This window comes from Artibeus jamaicensis, unplaced genomic scaffold (assembly GCF_021234435.1).
Source record: "Artibeus jamaicensis isolate MK-2021 breed Jamaican fruit bat unplaced genomic scaffold, CSHL_Jam_final contig_311, whole genome shotgun sequence".
NCBI classification, from domain to species: domain Eukaryota; kingdom Metazoa; phylum Chordata; class Mammalia; order Chiroptera; family Phyllostomidae; genus Artibeus; species Artibeus jamaicensis.
The window spans coordinates 1,882,611-1,897,274 of NW_026521717.1; positions in this window are offsets into that span (position 1 = coordinate 1,882,611).

The following is a 14,664-nucleotide window of genomic DNA, read 5'->3' on the forward strand; positions in this document are numbered from 1 at the left end:
CATACATTGATCAGTTGGGGAAGGACTGTGCTATTGCAGGGGAATACAAAGTTAAATTAGATGTGGATCCTATTCTCAATTAAATACAGAATGCCCAGTAAAATTTGGATTTCAGATAAATAATGAATATGTATTTTAAGTATAATTATGCCCCATGAAGCGTTTGAGAGGTATTTATACTAAAAATATTATCCATTGTTTTCACATTTTATTGGACATCTATTTTTTTTATTTGCTAAATCTGCCAACCTTACTTCTGAAGCTTCAAGGTTAGCAAGAGAATCATGATGTAGTCAAAGAGTTGGCTAGGAATTTGCTGACTCAGTAGGTCTAGGATGGGACTGGAGAATCTGCATTTCTCACAAACTCCCACAAGGCCTTAGAATTTACACAGGAGTTAAGACTTAAATCATTATGTTCTACATTAAAACTAATACAGTCTTATACATCAGTATAAGATCCATCTGCATGGATCTGACAGCTCCACATAGAAGACACATGTGAGACTGTAACAGGGAAACTCCCCCCAGAAATGGGAATTGCCAAAGAAGGCACACGCATGCATTGCTCCAGCAACCAGGAAGATGCACGCATGACAGAAAAAAAGAGGTGCATGAGGCTGGTGCCAAAAACCGGGAAGATGACTGGATAGGAGGGACATACCCTCCCATATATTTCCCCCCCTGTAGGGGATTATGGGAAGGGTCTTTAAAAGGTGGAGCACAGGCAGACATCATGCTTTCTCGCTCCCCCTTCCCCTGGCTGGTGGGTCTGAAGCTGGGGGCTGAGTTTCCTGAGCTGGTGACCTAGCCAGTATGGCTAGGAATTTCCGTTATCCGCTGCCATAGCTCTCTGGGACCTGCCTGTCCCAGAGCACAGCAGGTTTCACGTAGAAGGGTGGGGCAGGATGAGCTGAGGCTCAGGCCAGTGGGTTCAGGCCAGCAAGCCCCTGTGGTGGCTGCTGTCCACCCGTGGCCCACAGCAGTGCGGGCCAGTCAGCTATGGCCCCAGTGCAGCCAGGGAGGGTCAGGCTGTGGCAATCCTCCCTGAGTGCTTCGGGCCTGCCCAGGAGGACTGCAGGTGCTGGGATCAAGGCCAGTAAGAAGAGGACCTCAGGGAGGAGAGAGGAGATTTGGGCTGGCAGGTCCTTGAGGCAGGTCCTGGGATGCAGTGCAGCCAGGTAATAAGCCCTGCATCCTTCCCTGTGTGCAGAGCTGTGGGAAACAGCTGTGGCAGCCACCCACCAGCAGCCTGCTCACTCCTCTGGTGGTGGGGGTAGGGGGGCATCAAGAAATCTACTATGTGACTTCTGGCAAAGATGGAAGTGTAGGTAGACACGCTGTGCTTCTTCCCACAACCAAAATTAAGGACAACAAAAATTTAGAAACAAAAAAAAAACAAGCAGAACTGACAGAAAATTGAAATGTACGGAAGTCCAACCTTTCATCTAGACCCGTAAGAGGGGTGGAGTTGGTGGCCAGTGGAGAGGGGTCACGGCAGGGAAAAGCAGTGACCAGCAGACCCTGAGTGTTGGGTGGCAACGAGCAGACGCAGTGAGGCATGCAAGGCAGCTTATGGACTGTGGTCACACGTTCACGTGCAGATAAACCAGGCAAAAACAGGCAGTGAGACAACACAGAGCCCCAGCACCGGGAAATAAAGCCTAAAAGCACAGATTGAAAATACCTGTGGGGGTTGAGGTGCAGGAATAGACTCCCAGCCTCACAGGAGAGTTCGTTGGAGAGAACCACAGGGTCCTAGAACATACACAAGCCCACCCACGCCGGCGGGCAAATAGCACCACAAGGGCGCAATTTGCTTGTAGGAAGCAGCAGAAGGGACTGAAATCTCAGAGAGAGTGGAGGAAAGTGCCATTGTTCCCTCTCTGACCCCACCCCCACATGTAGCATCACAACCCAGCAACATGGGTTGCCCCACCCTGGTGAACATCTAAGGCTCCACCCTTCACTACATAAGAGGCGTGACCAGACCAGCCCCCCTCAAAAAAATGGCTGAAACGAAAGATCAAATTAAAGCCCCAAAGCCAATACATCTAAGTGACCAAGAGATAGCCAACTGTGAGATGCACAGTTCAAAGCACTGGTGATCAGGATGCTCAGAGAACTGGTTGATTTTGGTCACAAATTAGATGAACAAATGAAGGCTACGCTAAATGAAATGAAGAAAAATGCATAGGGAGCCAATAGTGATGGAAAGAAAACTTGGACTCAAATCAGTAGAGTGGACCAGAAGGAAGAAACAACCAAACAGAAAAGAATGAGGAAACAAGAATTCCCAAAACTGAGGAGAGGCTTAGGAACCTCCAGGACATCTTTAAACATTCCAACAGCTGAATTATAGGGGTACCAGAAGGGGAACAGCAACAAGTGGAAAACTTATCTGAACAAATAACAAATGAAAACTTCCTCAATCTGGCAAAGGGAATTTACTTCCAGGAAATCCAGGAAGCTCAGAGAGTCCCAAATAAGTTGAACCCAAGAAGGAACACAACAAGGCACATCATCATTACATTAGCCAAGATTAAAATGAAGGAGAGAATCCTAGAAGCAGCAAGAGATAAGGGAACAGTCACCTACAAAGGACTTCCCATCAGACTGTCAGCGGATTTCTCAAAAGAGACCTTATAGGCAAGAAGGGGCTGGAAAGAAGTATTCCAAGTCATGAAGTCCAAGGATCTACAACCAAGATTGCTCTATTCAGCAAAGCTTTCATTTAGAATGGAAGGACAGATAAAGTGCTTCTCAGATAAGATCAAATTCGAGGAGTTCATCATCACCAAGCCCTTATTATATGAAGTGTTAAAGGGACTTACCTAAGAAAAAGAAGTTTAAAATTATGAACAGTAAAAGGACAGGAAACTCACAGTCATTAATTTCCCGCTCTATCCCAGACACAGTTATTAATTTCCCACTCTATTCCAGGCACAGAGGGAAACTCAGCCCTCCAGCATGACTGGTTGGAAATCATTGACTAAGCTTATTTTAACAGGCTAGATGTACTGGACCTGCTGCTGGTAGCATCAGACTGGGAGCTGTGTGCAGACGGGAGCAATGTAATGGACAATGGCCAACAATGAGCCAGATATGTGGTAGTCACCATAGACAAGGTAATAGAAGCCCAAGCCTTTGCACCAGGAATCTTGCACAAAAAGGCTGAATTGATCACCCTCAGGAGAGCCTTAGTACTATCCCAGAGAGAGAAGGTTAACATCTGCATGAACTGTAAATATGCCTTCATGGTAGTCCATGCCCATGGAGCAATATGGAAGGAGAGAGTACTCTTAACGTTGGGAAGAAAGGATGTTAAACATGCAAAGGAGATTTTACAATTGCCTGTGGCAGTGAATCTACCAGACCAGGTTGCCGTTATGCACTGCCCAGGACACTGAAGGGATGGTTCTCAAACAAGCCAAGGAAACCAAACTGCTGATGAAGCAGCAAGACAAGCAGCTGGAGGGCCACTACATTTAAGGATTTTGATCCCCTGCTTGGACTTGTCAAAATTTAAACCTCATTACACAGAATGAGATGAGGAACAGGCCCATGAATGGTGATTCTCTAACACTGAGCCCAATTCCATATGGAAGATCAACACTCGTGGAAGAATCTTACTCTCTGAGCCTCTAGTGTATCCCACCCTCAAACACCTACATGAAGGGAACCATTATGGAAGGGATGCTTTGATGGACTTCATTAGGCCACATATGAATGACCCCCATTTGCAAAAGACTGCTCAGAGGATTACCCAAGCCTGTCAGATATGTGCCAAAAACAATCCTAAGACAGAATGCACCCCAGTGAAAAAGGGAGTACGATATAAAGAGTTATGCCCATTAGAGGGCTGACAAGTAGACTTTACACAAATGCCAAAAGCCAGAAGAAATTTCAGATTTTTATTAGTTTTCGTGGAGACTTTCACTGGATGGGTAGAGGCATACCCCACTAAAACTGAGAAGGTGACTGAGGTAGTGAAACTTTTAATTAAAGAAATAATTTCCAGGTTTGGACTTCCTCACAGCATTCAGAGTGACAGTGGACCATCATTCACAACAGAGATATCCCAGAATGCTGGACAGACACTGCAAATAAGGTAGAAACCACATGCATCTTAGACATCTCAATCTATGGAAAAGACTGAGAAAATGACCCACACAGTAAAGAAGACCCTAGCAAAAATATGCCAGGAAACATATTTGAAATGGGACCAGGAACTTCCTGTTGCCTTGCTCCAGGTTAAGGTAGCACCCAGAAGTGGACTTAAGCTGTTTTGAACTAGTTTATGGGAGACCCTTCCAAATCTCCGTTTTGGGAATGCCCCCACATCCCACCCCCAGATGTGAAGCATGAATAGAAAATTAAGCAATATGTACAACATTTAGGGAAAACACCAACAATTCTGCCTGAGTTTGCTTACTGCAGGTCCACCTACCCATCTGATGAACTCTTACACCCATTCCAGCTGGGAAACAGAGTCTTAGTAAAGACTTGGAAGACTCCAGGAGCTGAACAGCAATTAGCCAAGCAATGGATTGGTCCCTATGATGTCCTACTGACAGAATATTGTTCTCTGAAGCTTGCAAGATTTAAACCTTGTATCCACCACACACAAATAAAATACACACCTCCTGAAGAGAATTTGAACCCTGCTGCTGTGGTTGGTGCTGAAAAGGAAAGCTGAACCTGTACTTTGGAAGGAGATTTGAAATTTCTCTTTCAGAAGAGAGTGGGCCCCAATGCAAAGTGATTACATTTATGTGTTTGCAGATTTAGGAATTTTTAGCTGCCAGATACTGAGTTTGAGTGTTGTCCATTCCATCATTAAAAAGGAAAAGGATTGAAACTGACATATGGTTAATTCTCAGTGAGTAAGAAAGTCTATGAAGGTTGCAGAAGGTGCGTAGAAAGTTGTAAGGCATATAGAAAGCTGGAAAAAAGGGAGGTGAATTGTGAAAGTTGTAGAGGCCATAGAAGGGTGTGAAGTTTATTTTTTGAAAAGAAAGAAGACTCAATGCTTGGATTGAGTTATTCTTTGCTTTAGGTTTTGCTTTGTTTCTTTCTTTCTGATCTTTTGGGGGGTTGGGGAACTTAACTGCTTTGTTTACACTGGGAATCCTCTGTCTCTACCATTTGAGGCTTAACGCCATATGGACCTCATAAATGTCATTTGTAGTACCAGCTGGTATGAGAACATAAAAGCCTCGGCCATTTGAGGCTTTGTGCCATTTGGACCTACGAAAGTTCATGCCAGTTAGAGCCAGCAGGGGTAAGAGTGCATATCTCTGCCATGAGACCAGTTGGTGAGAGCTCATGTCTCTGCCAGGAGACCAGTGGATGCACTGGTAGGCGAGAGAATGTCTGTACTGTTGGAGCTTTGTGCCATTGGTACTGGGTAGAATCTAGCTGAAATGAGAACACATCTCTGCCGTTTGGGGCTTTGTGCCATTTGGACCTAGGGAAGGTCATCTGTGTGACCGGTTAGTGGGAATGGTTGATGGGAGACAGCATTCTAAGGTTAGTTTTAGTCCCCTCTTATCTTTTTGTTTTTGGAAGTCTGCCTTTGCTTTGGGTTTTCGTTTTATTTCTGTTTTGAAAAAAAATTGAGGCTCCTAAGGTTTAAAACTTCACATTAGGTTAGGAAAAGAAGTAATGAAAATCATACAAACTCAATTTTAGTGGATATTGGAAGGACAAGAATTTTCCTTTTTTGCTTTGTATTTTTCTCTACCTAATCCTTCTAGAATTTGACATTCTTAATGAGTAAGGATGTAAAATTTCCTTTGCATGAAACCAGTAAGACCAGTTTCAAATTATGGTTTTAATAACCACAACTTTGCCTGGAATGTCATGCCTGAAGGAGGCATTCCTGGGCTCTGGTTGTTACCAGGAAGTCTTGAGGAGATGAGATTGACTTTGGAAGCTAACAAAAGCGCACTGGAGAAATGGCCTGGTACTTTGTTTAGCCATGTGGTTCATAGAAGTATTTCCGGGGAAGGAACAGAGATTGCTTTTCTGAAAGATGGCAAAGAGGAACATTAAGACATGATGGGAACCTCGAAGACTTGAGGGATCCTGGTACTGCAGGCGCAGCTGAATGGCAGTTGTGGGGCTGGGCTTCTGTGCCCTGAAGGGCTGTGTAAGGGTCAATCTGAACATTCTCTGTGGAAGTTCCAGCAAAGTAACCTTAAAAAAGCCTGTGTGTTCAGTGCTGCTCTCGTTGTTTTTATGCAAACGATGAAGCAAAAATTGAAAACTGGCAGTCTTTTCAGGCAAATGAGGGTGATGTTAAGAAGAGGAATCAGGTTTTAAGGAAAATTGGTGTTCAGTCATGAACATCAGACTCTAGTGCAGCTGTCTTCAAAGTTGGTTTTCACTTGAGAGTTGAACTGATTTAACCTGATGATATCAAATTATCACTGCTTAGTATCTTTTCAGTAAAGGCATTGAAACTAAACATCTTCTCAAAATATAGTCTTGTGGACTCAGAAAAGGTGTAGGCCCCACTTGAGAAGTCCGCATGCATCTCCACCTCCCGGGACACAAGGGTTTGGCTGGACTAAAAGATTGAGTTGAAGTATTGGACGGCCTATTGGCTTTGCTTTAAAACTGCTTTTTGTTCTTACAGTTTGGACAGAAAGGGTCTAGAAGTATAAAGACAGGAATCTCGGGACATTTCCCTCAGCCTAATTTAAGTTTAGTATAGTAGGCAGTAAGGATTCAGTCAGGTGTGACACGTCTTGCACACCTTCCTCCAAGGAAGTAATTTTTTTCCTTAATCAGAGATACTGTAGAATTAATTCCTACCTTTGTCATTTAGTTGTTAGGGTTCTGATTACACTGTCTAACCCTCTTGTCAAATTTGTTGCCTCTGAAATACACCAAGGGTACCAACTCATCCAATAATGCCATCCTTTGGATATCGTGTATGCTGACTTTCAGGTGCAACCAACTAATCTGGGCTTTGCAAGAGTCTTCTCCCTTGAGTGAAGGCTCTCCTCCACTCCAGACCCTCTTCATTAGGGACTTCTGGACAAGAGGATAGGCAGGACTGTGCTGTTTGGCCAGCAGGAAGGATGAGGCCTTTGTCCATCTGCCCTTGTAAGATTACAAGCGTCCAGAGTGCTAAAATGGGGAATTAACATGAGAAGAACTCCTTATTGGAAATAGGAAGGGGTGGAGAAACACTGAAGACCGCGCATGTGTGTGTCACCCTGGCAACTGGGATGATGCACAAGTGACACACACAAAGAGAGGTGCACAAGGCTGTACCAAAACTAGGGAGGTGATTGGATGGGAGGAACATACCCTTTCATCTACTTTTGCTGTGTGGGAAATTATGGGAGGGGTTTTTAAAAGACAAACACCACGCTTTTTAACTCCCTCATCCCCTGGCTGGTGGGTCTATGGCCAGAGCTGGGGACCTAGCCAGAGGATTCTTGGTTTCCCCTGCTCCAGGACCTGCCTGTCCAGGACTGCAGCAGGTTTGGGGTAGGAGGGCAGGGGGGTAGGCTTGGGCAGTGGGCAGGGGGTTGTGGCTTAGGCCAGCCAGCTTGGGGAGGCTTGGGCTGGCAAAACTTTTGCCCCTTCCCAGGCAGAAAGCTTGGTGGCTGCTGCCCACCAGTGCAGGTCAGTTGGCTATAGCACCAGTGCGGCTAGGGAGGGTTAGGCCCTGCGTCCTGCCCTGAACTCTTCCATCCTGACCAGGAACATAGCAGGTGCTAGAAGCACCTGGTAAGCACCTGGTAAGGCTGGTAAAAAGAGGGCAGTGAGATGGGGAGAGCAGATTTGGGTTAGATGGTCTCAGGAGGTGGGCCCCCAAAAACCATAGCTGGTTTTTGGGCCCAGCATGGCTGGGCGACAAGCCATTTGTGTGAAGCTGAGGGAAACCACTGCAGTGGCCACCCACCAACATCCTGCTTGCTTGACTGGTGGTGGGAGTGGGGGTGGGCATCAAGAAATCTACTATGTACATCTATAAGTAAATAAAAATTCTATTTTTCTTTTCTACCAGACTCTCAGATTTGTTGCCCATGGGCCGCAGACATAGGACCCCACTAGTTCAGTTACAAGAGTACCATAGAGAGTGCAAATTCTATAGGGTGCAAATCATCATTTCTTGTGGATGCAAAGTGAGCAGAAAAGATGCTATTGAATAGCTCAAAGTCCATTTGAGGAGAGAACTAGAAGGGGAAGCTTGCTGATACATGCAGGAAAAAGCAAGTGTTCTTTTTTTTTACATTTAAAACAGCATCTATTTTATTTTTAAGTAATAATAATCACCAAACTTCCAGTATGACTAGGCCCTCCATCAAGTCTCCTCACACAGGACTGGGTGTTGAAAGGAAGTTGTTTCTGGGGAGGTTTCAAAACCCTTAAAGGTAGAAAGTTTTTAATCTGACACCCTTAAAACCAAAAAATAGTTCCAAATAAATGTAAATATGTTCCTTAGCCTTCAATTCATAAAGTATCTACTGTGGAAGAATCCATGATGACTTTGTATAATTCTCCTCACAGACAATTCACTTCAAATGAGAGGAGGGCCTGACTATAAAACATGCGATTTTTAATGTACTATCATTATCTGAAGTGTTCAAGAATTAAAAATCCAGGTGATGCAGCAGCATGTAGTGGTGAATAGAGTTGACAGGATAAAAGAGTAATCACCTTCATTATTTATTTTTTGGGAGGAGAGTTCCTAGAATTTATCTTAAAAGAAGATACAAGTTCCGGGAGATTTTATTGTTTGACTAACAGATACACAAAAACAGGCAGAGTTGTCGAGAAGATGATGGCTAAGTTTCACCATTGTTCGCCCTTTGATCCTTCATCTTCTAAGCACTTAGTATATTTTCTTTTCTAGATATTAGACATTTACTTCGATAACAAATGCAATCCACATGTGAATAAATAAATGGATTATCTTTTAACATCACCTCCTCCTCCATGTTCCTTTAAATAGAAAAAAGTGCCAAATGTCTCTTCAGTAGCCTATTTGGCCAAAGTTGTCCCACCTATGGTTTTTAAAACAGTTTGCAACATGACGTTCTGAGATCCTTTCTTGAACTACAACTCATTCTTTTAAAGGAGTCCTACTGATATCGTCAACAGTCTCCAAAAGGTAGGATGGTAACTGGTCTGAAGGCAAATAGGAGGGGTCTTCAGTAAACTCAGGACTTCTTGCTGCCAGATGGCTTCTGTTAAGGCTCCACTCCTGATGGAGGTCCAGGGGTCCTCCTTCCCTCTGATTTAAACCATACTGCAGTTCATCATGGAAACAGACTTTCCCAAATAGCAAGCTACCTCACAACAGCAAAGCTACCTTCCAACTGCCGAGCCCTGGTTTTAACTGCTGTCAAATTGCCTCCTAGTCTGCAGTTTACTCCCATTGGGCAATTTAAAAAACCCTTTGCCTGCTTGAAAGATACCATTATCACATATGGTACCCATCATGAAGGCCCCACTGTGGTCATCCATAGTTCAATAGGTGCAGAACTCTGGTGCTAGTCCTTTACCTTTACTCTAGCACATGAGCTATGCTGGGAGAGTGGATAACAGGTGTCCTGTTGAGGATAAACAGTGCAGAGAAGACATGGTAGAGAATCAACCACAAAATTTTCCCAAAGACCTCATTGTAAATAAGTTACATCTTGACTCATTTACAGTTTATAAGTCATTGCTTCATTGTTCTCTCTGCAACCTCATGAAGTATTTAGCAGCATTATTATACCCATTCTACAGGAGACAAAACCAAACTATATTTGTTCAAGGTTGCATAGCTCCCAAGTGACTGAGTTGGAATTGGAACCCAGGCATCTAATTCTGTATCCTATGTTCTTCCCACTTTGAGATCTGTGTTTCTCTCTAAATTCTAGTCACTCTCCACCAAATAAAACTTAATAAATACAACCACTCTCCCATCTCATCAATTCTGTTCACCACTAGATGCTGCTGCATCAATTGGACTTTCTTTTCTTCCTTTCTTCCTCCCGCCCTCTCTCTTTTCTTTACCATTTTGGTTTCTGTTTCCTTAGCAACATTATCAATAATTTGTATACAGTGGGTACTCAGTAAACATTGTTGCTTGACTAATTGGCTGCCCTCTAGAGACCTCTAGAAACCACACCCAAATCTAGTAATGTTTTACAATAACTTGAGTCAGACTTTGCTTATAATGGTAACCTTGGTGATACTTTACATTTCGCTTCCCATAGTGACACAACCAGCAATTACATATAATTTCTGATAATCCTTTCGAAATTTTCCCAATACAGTTAACGAACAGAGGTCTGGGGATGCCGGTTTTTGGCATCCATTTGGCCCTCCCAGGGATGCCAAAAACTGCTACAGAACAACGGGGGCCCCTCCCAAGGACCATATACTAATACTTACTGGGCTCATCAATCTGCTGCCAGAGGAAAGACATCTCTCAGTGCCAGAGATTTGTGAAAAGGGAAGGAAAGGTTTATTTAAAGCTATACAGACTTAAAGTAGTGACCTGATGTCCCCATAAAAATATCAAAGTCCTTTAGGATAACCACAGATGCCCATAGTTCTTCCTTCCCCCATCCTAATTTGGGGTACCGTATCTCATGAAAAGAGGTACCGTCAGCTGTGTCACTGTCCAGGAAGGATCTCTAATTACTCCAAAGCCATGTGGCACCTTCTCATGGTCCACTGGCAAAGAGTTCTTTGTATCCATTTTTCCAGGCAAAGTCTCTCCTGCTTCCCAGGCGACGTGGCCAAAGGGAGAACCCCAAAGCCGTGTGGGCCTCTTCTACCAAAGCTGTAGGGGTCTGTACTCTGCCAAAACTGCGTGGCTCTCTTTCCAATGGTGTTACATCCTGTCCTTGGGAGCAAGAAGGGTCGGAGACTGCTGGGTAGTCAGAGGTATTTTATTGGCCAAAGTTTCAAAGTTTTACCTGCACAGGGGCGAACTCTCGGGGTGTCCAGAGACACAGTGCCAAAATGGCTGCAAATGAGAGTCACGCCTGGCGCTTACAGCCTGGGGTTTTTATTGGGGTGAGCAAGCAAGCAAGCAGCAAATACAGAAGCAGACGTAGCTGTTAGCAATTGGCTATTCTGAGAGGACACACACATATCTCTGCTTACTACAATGGATACTTTTCTGCAAAGACAAGGCCACGTCTTGAGGTAAAAATTTTCCCCTAACGGGTGTCCGAGAGATTACTTCAAGGCCTTGGCTAAACTCCCTGGAACATCTGCCCACGGCCAGGTGTGGTTTTCTGCCTAAGTCTAAAAACAAACATCTAGTTTAAGCAAACATCTCGGCTCTTCTCCTCACCCCCTAACATTGGCTACCATGTCTATGTTTAAATCCCCATGCTATTCCTCCTTTGCAGCCCCATTTCCGACTCCTCCTACAATCAGTTACACCTGCCAGGACTCCCATATCCTCCCAGCTTTACTGGGCTGCCACAGTGAGTCTGGGCAAGTGTGGCCCCATGTCGTGGAGCCAATCAACTCCAAGCTCTCATGCAGGCGCTGTAACTCAGGGGACCAGCCCCCAGTTACATCCTGGGTAGAAGCCACTCCCTTCTCCCTGACTCAAAGCATGGCCACAACTATTTAACATATCTATGAAACCAGTTAAAAGTTATAGATATGTTAAGTGACCATTCCAGAGGTTAGCTGCCAAAGTGTTGCTATGCAAAACAGCTCTCAATGGCCCTGCTTCATTTGTCCCTTCCCCCAACTGACACCTGGGGAGGAGTTTAAAGGGGTGAGGACATCTTAATGTTTCCTGGAAACCTTGAGTTCTGGACCCCTTTCCAAATCCTTTTTTTAGGGCCCTCCTCCTGACTACACCCTGTTACAATACCACTTTCTTATACTGTTAGATAGGACAAAGGTTTCAAGGTCTGGGTAGTAATAATTTCTAAATGTTATTGTTACTGAACAAGAGGTCCGAGGGAGGGGGCAATACTTGGCCCACCTAGGGATGCCAAAAACTGCTACCGAATAGGGGCCCCTCCCAAGGACGGAATACTAATATCTACTGGGCTCTTCTGTCCGCCACCAATTGGAAAGACATCTCTCAATGCTAGAGATTTATGAAAAGGAAACGAAATGTTTATTTAATCCTATTTAGGCCTAATGCCTCTACTAAAAAAATATCAAAGTCCTTTAGGGTATATATCTATACACACACATAGCTCTCCCTTCTCCCACTGTCCCAACTCCGGGTACCGTAAATCAGGAAAAGAGCACACGTCCGTGTTTCAGGCTGCTGGCACCATCAGCTGTGTCATTGTGCAGGATCTCGAGTTAATCCAAAGTCATGTGGTACCCTCTCATGGTCCACTGGCAAAAGTTCTTTGTACTGTTATAGACGATCGGCGGGTAAATACACACTCTCAGAGTCCGGAACCGAATTGATAAAAATTTTAATGGCCAAAGATTTTCCTGCGCAGGGGCGAACTTCCCCAACTGTGACCAGAGTCACGTAGCTACTCAGAGCTACAAAATGGAAGTCGCGCCTGGCTTACAGACTACTGGGTATTTATATTTTCTAGCAAGCAAGCAAAGGCATACAGAAGCAGAGGTGGCGGTTAGCTATTGGCTTATTTAAAAACGGCGAGGGTCCCTGATTGGTGGGTGCTGCTGCTGGCGGGCACTTTCTGGGCCCGGGTTAGTTACCTTATTTGGCTAGAATTTTAAACCCAATTGTTCCCGGATGTTTGTTCATTACCCTGTTCCAGGAACTGCAGATTTAGGGTTGGGTAATGCCCTAGCTGTAATTTTCCTAGCTGGGTATAACAGTACCAAGTTCCAGGCAAAGTCTCTCCTGCTTCCCAGGCCACGCGCTCAAAGGGGGCACCCCAAAGCCGCGTGGGCCTCTTCTACCAAAACTGCAGGGGTCAGCACTCCACCAAAAGCATGTGTCTTTCTTCTTCACCTGGATGAGGGATCTCCATTCTGGCAAAAATGCGTGGTTTTCCCTTTCACTCTGCTGAAACTGCGTAGCTCTCCCTTCTACCTGGCTGCAGGGGCCTGCACTCTGGCCAAAACCACATGGTTCTCCCTCCTCTTCACCTCGGCAAGAGGGGGGTCTTATCTCTGCTGAAACCGCATGGCTCTCTCCCACATAACTGCAGGGGTCCTCACTCTGCTCCAAACCCTGTAGCTCTCCCCGCTCAATGGCTGCTGTGCTCTGGCTTTTAAATCCCTGTGCCAATCTTCCTCTGTACCCCTATTTCCGACTCCTCCCATGATCAGTTACACCTGCCAGTATTTCTGTATTATTACAAGTTTACTGGGTTGCCATCATTAGTCTGAGCAGTTATCACCCCATGTCCTGGAGCCAATCTTCTCTAAGCTCCCACGCAGGCTCTGTAACTTGGGTGACCTGCCCCCAGTTACATCTTGCGGGGAAGTGACTTCATCCCCCTAGCTCCAAGCCTGGCCACAGCCATTTAACGTATCCAAGTGACCCGCCAAAGGTTATAGATATGTTAAACGACCAGGCCATGGATTAGCTGCAAGGCTGTGGCTGTACAAAACAGCCCTGCATATTCCTGCTCTATGTGTCCCTTCCCCCAACTCACACCTGTGGGGGAAGGGGTGAGGACATCTTATATGTCTCTCCAATATTCCTATACACTTTGAGTTCTAGACACCATTCCAAATCTTTTTTGCCCCCCCCTGCACCCTGTATCATTATTACTAAATGTTACTCTTACTAAATGTTAGTATATAACACAGTGTTTTGCAGACACAGCTGTAAACAGAATGAGGATGAGCCTGACAGGAACTTTGAACAGGATAAATGTAACCAGCTGAAAAGAAGAAATCAAGGGATAATTGATCAAAATAGTATATAAGTAGTGGCTAAACCTCCCTTCAGGGAGACAGAGCTTTGGATATGAGTCTCCTGTCTCCTTTACTTGCTGAAAGTTAAGTAAAACTACCTTGCCACAACCATGTCTGTTTCTTTGGTAGAGCACACCAAGTGGTGAACTCCTTGAGGCTGGTAACAATATAGTTATACAGAATTATAGAATTCATGTAAGGTAGGAATTCTGGGGTGATTTTAAGGCATTACCCAAAATAGGTATCAATATGGAATGATCATTATATGAATGCAAGTAGAAATATGGTACTGGTATTGTTGATAATCAGTTTTTTTTATGATTAAGAGAAACAAAACAAAATATTCCTCCCACACACAACTCTAACTACTATGTGAACATTTCTGTCACTTTCTCATTTAATTTCAAAACTTGCTTTTCTTCTGCTTATTAGTATTGTAATTTTGATCTTTCTAATTAACTGGACCAGAACCTGAATTTTAAAAGTTTTTCCCTTTATAGCCCAGGTGGCAAACACAAGGCCTGCAGGCCAGATCCAGCCCTCTGCCATGTTTTATCTGACCCAGCACCTTGTTTCTACCCAGCAGCAGCTCCGAGATCTCACTTAACTGTTAAGGAGTAGTTACATTTATACGGTCCTAAAATTACATTCAGCCCTTTGAAGGCAAGCAGGAGGTTGATGCGACTCCCTGTGAAAATGAGTTTGACATCCCCCTTTATAGTGTTAGTTTTTAAGTTACTTGTATGCTTTTAAATCTGTTTTCCTGTGGCTATACTGTATGTCCTCAATTCAATTTTTTAAGCTTGTCAAGGTCATA